Below are 9743 nucleotides of genomic sequence, written 5' to 3' on the forward strand. Positions count from 1 at the left end.
TCAGGCAAGTATTTCCAGACCAAGAAGAGCTTAAAAAAAAATGTTAGTTTCTTAGAAACAGTAAGTCTGCTAAGGAATTGAAATAGAGAATTCAGCCTTTACAAGTACTCACATCTGGGAAGCAGCATAAGCATTAGAGTCCAAAATTAAAAATACTCTTCTAGAAAGCTCAGTGGAAATAGAAGTCCTGAGTTCTGGTGAGCTGAGGGAAGATAAATATGTTTACCTTTTCCCAGCTTCTGTCCTTAAACCTCAGTGCTTTAAAATCTCTTGCTTCCTCCAACAAAAGAGGCAAAAGGGGCACTTAGTAGGTTTCCTTTTGTCTATGGAACAAAGCTGGATGTCGCTTTTATCCTTGGCTTTTATGTTGCTCCCCCAGTCTATGCCTCTTGGAACAGTCTCCTGCCACTCGGTGCCAGCAGAAGCTTCAGAAGGGGCCATCTGCACTGACTGCTGTGTTAGGGACAGGCTCACTTGATTCCTAATGCCCTGGAATGGAGATTTCCCTCTGTGTCTGGAAATACCAGCCATTGTATTTTGAGGATGAGGCAGGGATATAGATCTCAGAGTCTAATAGGCTTTGCACTCTTGCCAAGGGAGAAATGGCCACATGCTTCCTTTTTGTGGAGGTGGATAGAGCACATTCTGAGTCTACTCTTAAAAAAAAAAAAAAAAATGAAAATTCCACTATCATTTCTTAAAAATATTTTCAAATGAATAAGTTACTTTAAAGAAAATTTTCATAGTTACATTTTATGTGGGTCACTTAGGTTATGCAGTTCTTATTGAGGAAATGTGAAGCTTTTAGTCACAGGGATGTCAGGGGATGTCACATGTTTGTGTCATGTCAGTAAACAAAAAGGTCTAATTGTGACTGAGATCCCATTATGCTGAACAAATTTCTAAGACATGGTGGCGTAATTTTGAAATCAGTTGACTGGAGAGGGAAGGGATGAAACATTTAAGATTGTCCATGTTCCCATACAAACAACAATAGTTCCTATACTGTTGGGAAATATTGAACTGTGTCTCATGGTAATAATGCAAAAACAGTAAATTCTGCTACTACTTTCATTCAGAAACAATTAAAAAAATGGGTAGTATGCATTTGAGAGCCATTCCAAAATAGTTTGAGCCTTTTTGCAAAATTCTGTTCAGTGCTGAGCAACAAGTGCATGGGCTGCATTGCCTTTTTTGCCCTCTTTATAACAGAAGGAACATATACAGTCTTCAAGCCAGAAAACTCAGGAGTTCAAAATTTATAAGAAAAAAAAAAAATGTAAGCTGGGGAGCCATTAGTATTGATGGAAGGTAAAGTAGAATTTGACACCTTGCTTTAAGAATTGTGACCAAAAAGAACTGAGAATGCAGCTCATTGCCAACATAGGCTTGTTCTGCACTGGGGAACATTTACGGATCATTCCTGCTCTTGCAGCTCCATTGACATTAGTGATATGAGGAGGTTGCGATGCTCACAGCTCTCCAGCACTAGCAGCTGTTTCAGCGCTGTGTTAATTAGATTGGCACTGAGCTGGTTTAATAGACACGATGCTGATGAGAGCTGCTGGGGTGCCATCTACACTAGGGCTGCCAACATTGATAAAGCTGTAGTGATGGTGGTAGCTGTGGAAATTACTTGCAGAGTTCTCTACAGTAAATAAAACTGAGATATTTAGGCTGAAATTGCAGGGTGGTATATGAATGTGTGTATGTGATTTTATTTATTCCTTGCATATTTTTACCTTCCCACTCACCTGAGTGCATTTTGCTGGTTGTTTTTAAAAATAAAAAGTTCTCATGACTCATGAATCTTAAGGTTTGACATAAACTTAGATTGGAGAGAGTGGAGAGAATAAGAAAGCTTTGTATTTAGGATCAAGGATATGAAGTACAGTGTATCTGGATTAGGGTGAAGTGGAGAGGATAATTCTGTCAGTGTGCATTGTGCAGTTGATAAAGTGGTGCTAAGTTCCGTATTGATGGTTAAAGCATTTTAAAAGTGCCCAATATGAGCTGATAGTGCTCCTCGTATCGTTCAGATATGCCGCTATGTGATTACCCACTTTCCTACTCAGAGCATGGTAGCTTGCACGAACCTGATGTACTTCTAATGAAGTATAATTTATAACGATAAAGGAAGAGAAGGATGTATGTATGTGAGGATGTGTCAGAGCATTCATTTTCTGTACTGTTTTGACATCTTTAAAAAAATTAAAAACTGGTTGAAATACTTTATGAAATACAGCTATGATCTTCATATCTTCATTCCCCTATTTCTTACTTCATTTGCTCCAAGCAATGGAGGTTTTTGTTTTTTTTTTTGTTTTTTTTTTTTTTTTGGTAGATTTTTTTTTCCTGGAAATTATCAGTGCTAGGTTTAGCCCATATGAGAGGTTTCTTACATACTAAAAAGAAATATAAATATTTTACTGGGTAAGGACATGCTGCAGCTCTGCTGCCTTTCTGTGTAGTTAATTTCCAGTTTCAAACTGCAGGACTAGCAGATCTTTGGTGGGGATTTCTATGGAAAGATAAAGTTTGCAGCTCTGAGACTGGAAAACTTTTTGTAGTCAGGAAGGTAAAACCCGCAAGTCTAGAACATGGATACCATGGGAAGCAACACCTTTTTCCATGCAAAAAGAAGAGCATCCAAGCCTGCCATTACAGAGTTTTATAATGATTTATAACTCGCAGGCATTATTGCTGAAAGAAGCATGTGCCTGAGAAGAACTGAGAAGAACAACACTTACCAAAAAGCTTCAACTAGAAAATGTCCCAAAGAAGCAGAGGAAAAAGGAGAGAATGAGAGAATCATTTCAATGACCAGAAATATGGCCGGTTTTCCTCCATCTGTCTTTTTTTTCCCTTTTTCAGTCAGTACTTGTTTCTTTGTCTAGTTTTGGTCTAGAATTCATAGTAGTAACATTGAGGGAGATAGTGAAAGGATCCTGAAATGATTGTTCACACAATGCTTTCAAAATCTACTGTGAGAAGAAAGAAAGGAATGAGACATGATGCTTCATAATAAATTTCTAAATCAGAATTTATACCTAGAAGAGGTTGAAATCATACTCCAAAAGGAAATTTAAAATAAAATTTCGCCAACAATTCATCATGATTTCAAAAATTCAAGGTTATAGTTAAAGAATAGTAAACAATTATAATAACAGATGGTTGTCACATCAGACTTTAAAGAATGATAATATTTTACTTTTATTTCTCTTTTAAGTTAAAAACAACCATCCAAAGTATATTACATTAAGAACATGTTTCTCTTACCAACTACTGAAAATTGTCATGTAACTACCATTTACGCTAAAGTATTTCATATGAACAAATTAGCAATGGATTTATGCTGATTCCAGGAGGAAGAAGGAGTTCTAAGAGTATATATTAAGTATAAATAAATGGGTCAATTAAGCACCTTGGTTAGGAATTTAACTAAAATGTTTAAGTTGAAACGGTTTTGGTAGAGTTCAAAATGAAGTGAGCTCAGCACTGATGTGAGAATGCACTGCCTGAGAAAGCAGAAAAATAAAATTACCATGTTAGCGTATTGGTGTAGTCTGCTGGAACTGGTACAAAGCTATGAAGTTGAGATCTTTTTGCCAGAGAATGTCTTTAAAAATGTCTTCCACTAAGAGTAAAATATGATGATCTCGGTTAGTAATTTCATATTTCTATCCCGAGCGAGCTCAGTGAGTAATCTGGGAAGTAATCCAGGTTCTTAAACATGGCCTTCTAATGCAATTTTACATGTCCTTGAGTACTTGAGGCATGTGGCCAGCAGGTAAAGGAGTGGATATTTGGGAGTTTCTATTCCTGGACTTGCTCCTGGAAGCCAGATGGGAGATTCATCACTTAGAACATGACACTACTAGATGCTTGTGTTCCCCCCAATTAGGGGCATTGAAGACACCTTTCCCCCCATATAAATACTAGATGTTTTGTCTGCTGTTACATTTCATTCAGTTTATTCAGAAGAAGTAAAACTAAAGACCAAGCTAAGCTTTTCTTTCCAAGATGAATGTCTAATGATGTTACATTTACGATGTAAAGCTTTCAGTTTTACTCAAGCTTACCTTTGGCCTGACATTGCTAAGAATTACATATTAAGTCATATTTATACCTTATTATGCACTAAATGTCTGTATAGCTGGGTACAACCTGATAACACAGAACTGCCACATGCATTAAGTGCTGCTTTTAATATATCTGCAGAGATAGTACTACTGTGGTCTTTTAATAACACTCTAGATTTAATGCTTAATCTTTCCCTCTGATATATCATAATTGTAGCCTCCAGCTAGATGGTTCTGTAGGTGGTGCTGTGGGGAATGTTTGCATTAGGAGACAGGGCTGGAATTGGTGTGGAGAAGGGACAGCTTTGTTTCCCAAAACAGAATTATTAAGAACATTTAAAAAAAAAAAAAAAAAAGTATTGAGAGTGAGAATGCTTTTATTTGTGAGAAATAAATTCTCCTAGGTACATGATGCTGTTCTCCTTGGAGCATTAATTTCAGGACCACGATGTAAAGGGGATGGAAGGCACTGCCTTACTTATCTGGTCATGTTTTTAACCCCCTTTTCCATCCTGTATATGACATAGTTATTTTGTGTCTGGTGTAGCTGTAATTTTGTTTCTGGTAGTAAGAACACATGGAGAAAGAAGAGCAGTGGGAAAGAATAGCCTGAAAAAATATTGAGAATAAAAATGGTATTCAGAGAGAAATTACTGGTTGCAAACAGTAGAGTTTTGCTGCTAAGAGAAAGGCAGAAAAACGAAGGGTCTCTGCAAATGCCAAGTAATACATGGACTACTTTTTACTTTATTGAAAGTTTAAAGCTGTTTGCGTCAAATTGATACAAGATGTCAATGTTGGAGCAAACTGGTAGTATTTCTGAACTGGTAACTAGTTGGTTAAGTTTGGCAGCCATGATACTGTATCAGCAGCAGAGTAATGGTGTAATTCAGAAACTGAAGTGACCGGAAAAGCTTGCAAGGAACTGTGATGTTATGTACAATTAGTTAATTAGTATGGTCATTAAAAACAAAACAAAAAAAATCCAATGTACCCCTTCCTAATGTACACCAGGAATTTTGAATTGCCCAGTTGGTCTTAGATGTTGAAAACTGGAGTATTCAAAAGGCTGCCCTGTACTTGCGCCTCTGCAGATTTGTGCCTCTGCACGTGTTGAGAAGCCTGCATTGCCAGTGGAGCCCCTGCAGCACTGGATTCCCTTCCTCCGTCTTTATCCTCTAGCACACACTCACTGCCCAACTTCAGGTAAATTGAAAAGCAAGAGAAGCTCCTGTAGGCCTGAGCCTGAAAACACTTAAGTTTGCGGAGGCAGACAGAGGCAAAGGCCTTGCTTGATGTTTGAGTCAGAAGAATGCACTGAATTTGCTAAAGCGTGGAGTAATCTGAAGGCATCTACATGATTCTAGTGATTAGTTGTATCCCTGAATAGAGCAAGGTCCGAAAAGTATTAGAGGCTTCAAGGATGATTCATGGAATGTGGCACTGGGCCCTGGAATTTCCAACTTAGTGAAGAAGAAATCCAACCTCCTTAAAACCTTTGAGAGCATTCAGTATCATTCACAAAGGGAGGGGATTGTTATCGACAAGTGGCATCATCCTCACTACTTCCCTGCCCCTGGAAGCAGATAAAAGAGAATTTTTATTTAGCTCTTGCAGTCAAAGACTAGGGATTCTACCTTCAAAGCAAGGTATTTATACATGTATTTTCAGTGGGTTTTAATCTTTAGGAAATTACTTAAACGACTGTAAAGCTCTGTCATATTTTTATACTCTTAAAAAAAAATGTGATGGCTAGATGAAGGGAAAAAAAATGTTTAGAGATGTGTATGTGTGTGCTATATGTCAATCTCTGTATAGAAATATTTCTCATAGCATCCACTAGATGGACTCAGGAATAGAGCGTTCGGTATCAAAACTCAGACTTCTAGTAATGCCAAGTCTATGCTGTTAAGCTACTGCCAGAATCTGGCCAACAGCCACAGAGTTGAGGGAAGGAACTTGTGCACCTGCACCCTCTGTCAAGGCAAGGATTCACTATAATCTTGCTAGGAGAAAAGTTCTGGCTGGCTCCTCGTGCTCTTTCTAGTGATGGTGTTGAAAAGACGTGAGTATATCCAGCCAAGGTTTTGGCAGATTTCTGAATATATAAAGCATTTTACAAGTGCTTGCAGTAATTTAAATTAGACATATGATATGCTCAGAGCACATGTAAGGGCACCATATGTCCATGAAAGTGGGAAAGATATGTGCTGAAATGTGCTAATACTACTGACTTTAGCAGACAAATGAAACTTCTGCTCCAAACGACAAGCTTATTAACAGCCATTGCTTTCAATTACTTACGTCTTTCCAAACATTCATCGCTACCACAATCCATATTATTATTGTTTGCATTTTTTTTTTCTTTCAATAACCAGCAATTTAGCAAATAGCTGTATTTGCTAAATGATGCAATAGTTTCTCAACCTGTAAAATCCGAGCAAGTAGAAGTATCATCGTCAGCAGCCATTGCGTTAAAGTAATTCTCTTTAAATCACCTGAATGTGCAGTTGCAGTTATGCATACAGTAAGGGACAGAAATGACCTCCAGAGAATCTGCTTGCGTTTGCAGCAACAGAGGGCTGCCAGCCTAGAACTGCGTTGTCCCTTCACTCAGTTCTGACAGCAGAGACAGGACAAGAGTCAAAGCAGTAAATGCAAGAAGACAGGAGCAAAGCTTTGTGGCTAATAGCCGCTCTTCCTCCAGGTCCTTCCTATTCCATACCGTGTGGAAGCTGTAGTCATTCGGAAGCAGCTGTGATGACACTGAGGCTCAGCAAAGGACCAAGGATATGTGGAGTGTAAAACCAGAGTGAAGAGTGGACTTACTCAATACTCAGTTGAGTTACTCTTTGACTTTCTCACACAATGGTCAATGAGGTCAGTGGGTAAATGGCCCAATAGTAATAAGACAATGAAGCCCAGAGGGCAGTAAGTGCCTTAGTGGAAAATAGAGTAAAATTCATGATAATAAATAATAAATGTTGCTAAGGGACATAAATATGTAAAATACTACTGGAACCACTCAACCCCATAGCTCCTTAAGTGAAGTTCGGCTGACTTGCATAATCAAGAACAGCACTGTAAATGCTCAAGAGCTTCTTGAAAATAAAATTAAACTTAATGGAGCTTTCTTTCAAAAATCAGTGTCAGGAAATGTCTATCTATTAGGGTTTTGTTTTATTTTCGTTGATTATTTCAAACTTGTAGTTGTCTATGGATACATTTTCCACAGTATTTTCTGAGAAATAGTAGACTGGATGGCTAGTATAATATATGCTATGTAATTAGAAGTTGCCAGAGTCATAGACTCATAGGATTTCAAAGAACTTGAGGAGGTCATCTAGTCCACTATGGGAATACTTTCATACATCATTCCTGACAGAATCTATGCATTCTTAATGCTATGAATGGGTATCCTTTTCTTAGAAACAGTCAAAGACAGTGACTCTGGGATTTCCTGAGGCAATCTATGACAGTATTTCATTATCTATCTCAGTCGTTAAAAACACTGACTTATTTTTTAATCAGCCCTCCCCCCCACCTGTATCCTGTGTATTTTTTCTAATCAACAACCCACTTTATTTACTGTCCTATTCACTACAGGTATGAAGAATAAGGTTCTTTCTTTCCTCATTCAAACAGACTTTGGTGTCATTGAAGGTGTTACGATGTTCCCCTTTTGGACCTCCTTTTCTTTATTCTAAACAACCCTGATTCAAATGATCATGACAGGGCTTGAGAAAAAAAAATCTCATATTTCAACCTAAGCCTAATATTAGTAGATAAATCAAGTGGATTTGAGAGGCCAACTTCATTAGATTTTGAAATGAAATTGGGATTCACTGTTCCTTGCAGCCATGGGTGACAAATCAATCACCATGTAAAATCAGCTTGTTGCTGTGGCCCTCCCTGGGATTTTTGCCACAGTGATAATAAAGTATTTTAAACTAAAGAAACAAAGACATGCTTAGGATACTATAAGAGAACACAGAGCATCTGTTAAGAGACTACATTTTCTACATATTTTCTCAAATGCAGAGAATAAGAAGTGAGAAGAGACATTTGTGTGTCAAGGTTAATACCTGAATAAGCAAGATCAGGGTCAGAATATTTTAACTGGCTCAGCATGAGGTGCAAGAGTCTTACCACTCACGCAGCAAATACCGAGTCAGACTATTCTCTTAAATGGTTGTCTGTGGGGATGAGAATTTACTGATATTTTAAATATCCTGGACAAGGCAGGTTTTCTGCAATTTGCATGCAATTGCAGTTTATGTTCTAGGTTATAAGCTATATTTAAGGAAGATAGCACAGTATATATGCAGCCTCTTCTGAAGGCAGCAAAGTACTGACTTTTACAAGGAAAAAAAAATTATAATAAAACTTAAAAATTACTCCTATTTTTATGTTATTTTATTGTGTTTTTCATCACTATGAAAATTATACAATAAATAACCCTGCCCTTTTCCCTATGAATAAGTTCCATTAAGGAAAAGCACATTTACCAGTCTCCAGCTTTTGACATAGTCCTAAAAGTCAGTACAGCAGAAAACATAGCATCATAGTAAACTTAGCTAGCAAAGGTAGTAAATGCTCCCAATATTTAGAGCCTGTATGTAAATGAACAAGTTCTTTCCTTGATGATAGGATTACTGCCTTTTGTCTTGTATTTGAAGAGTGTTTAAATTACCTTATATGTTTTGTATGCATATATTTTGTATGCATATATTTTTGTACACATATAACTTTACAGTAACTGAGTATTGAAGAATTATAGGACATCGATTTAAGGGGGTTTGCAAGCGATTTGCTTGAGATGGCACTTTGCTCATAAGAAGGCTGTAAACGGTCTGACATTGAGAAGATGTTCAAGGACTGCAGCAGTACCCTGGGGCCTGAACACCTGAGCTCTATGTTCCACTGTCGGGTCGAGCTGTCTTGCTGTGCCCCTTCTCTCTCTGCCTCAGTCTTTCTGTAAGGTTAAGTGGAAACACTGCACATAAACACCGCCTTGAGTGAAAACAGCTAGGCGTTACCAGGACAGTATACAATAGTAATTAGCTATATGTTTTTTCACATATATTTCAAGTTTTAATTCTTCTACCTTTAGGAACCAGTAAAGTCATTGTTTTGAATGTTTTTTCTCAGGCAGATGTTCAGCATAGGTTTTCTGTATGGTTTCTCAGGTGATTTTCTGACAGAAATCTTAATGCTCTGTTTCTTGAAAGCATTGGCAATACTTTACTGCTAGTAATGTGACATCAGAAAGGAGCTGGGAGTTTTACTAGATTAACACAAGTCATACAAAGTATTGAGTATACTTTGAGGTTGAATCACATTCCTCAGTAATTCCTATTCCTTCTTCCCAGGCTGAATTGTAAGGAATGGTTTTTAAATACTCACTGCTTGATGCAACGTGTGAACTGCTATTCCCCTACTCAGAGTGACAAGTAGTAATCTGTGTAGTATTTTTTTTGTGTGTGTAGGATACTCTTATCTCCTAGCTGTTGTAGGTAAGCCCTACAAGGCAAGCCCATATTCACCATCTCTCTGTCCAAAGTGGAGTTCATAGCACATTTAGGCTACTATTCTCAAGAACGAATGAACCGTGAGCTAGCTCTGTGGAAACATGGGACAGGCCTAGTGTAATGCTATTTT

Source organism: Nothoprocta perdicaria, unplaced genomic scaffold (genome assembly GCF_003342845.1).
Source record: "Nothoprocta perdicaria isolate Ctin4 unplaced genomic scaffold, notPer1 scaffold_51, whole genome shotgun sequence".
Lineage (NCBI taxonomy): Eukaryota > Metazoa > Chordata > Aves > Tinamiformes > Tinamidae > Nothoprocta > Nothoprocta perdicaria.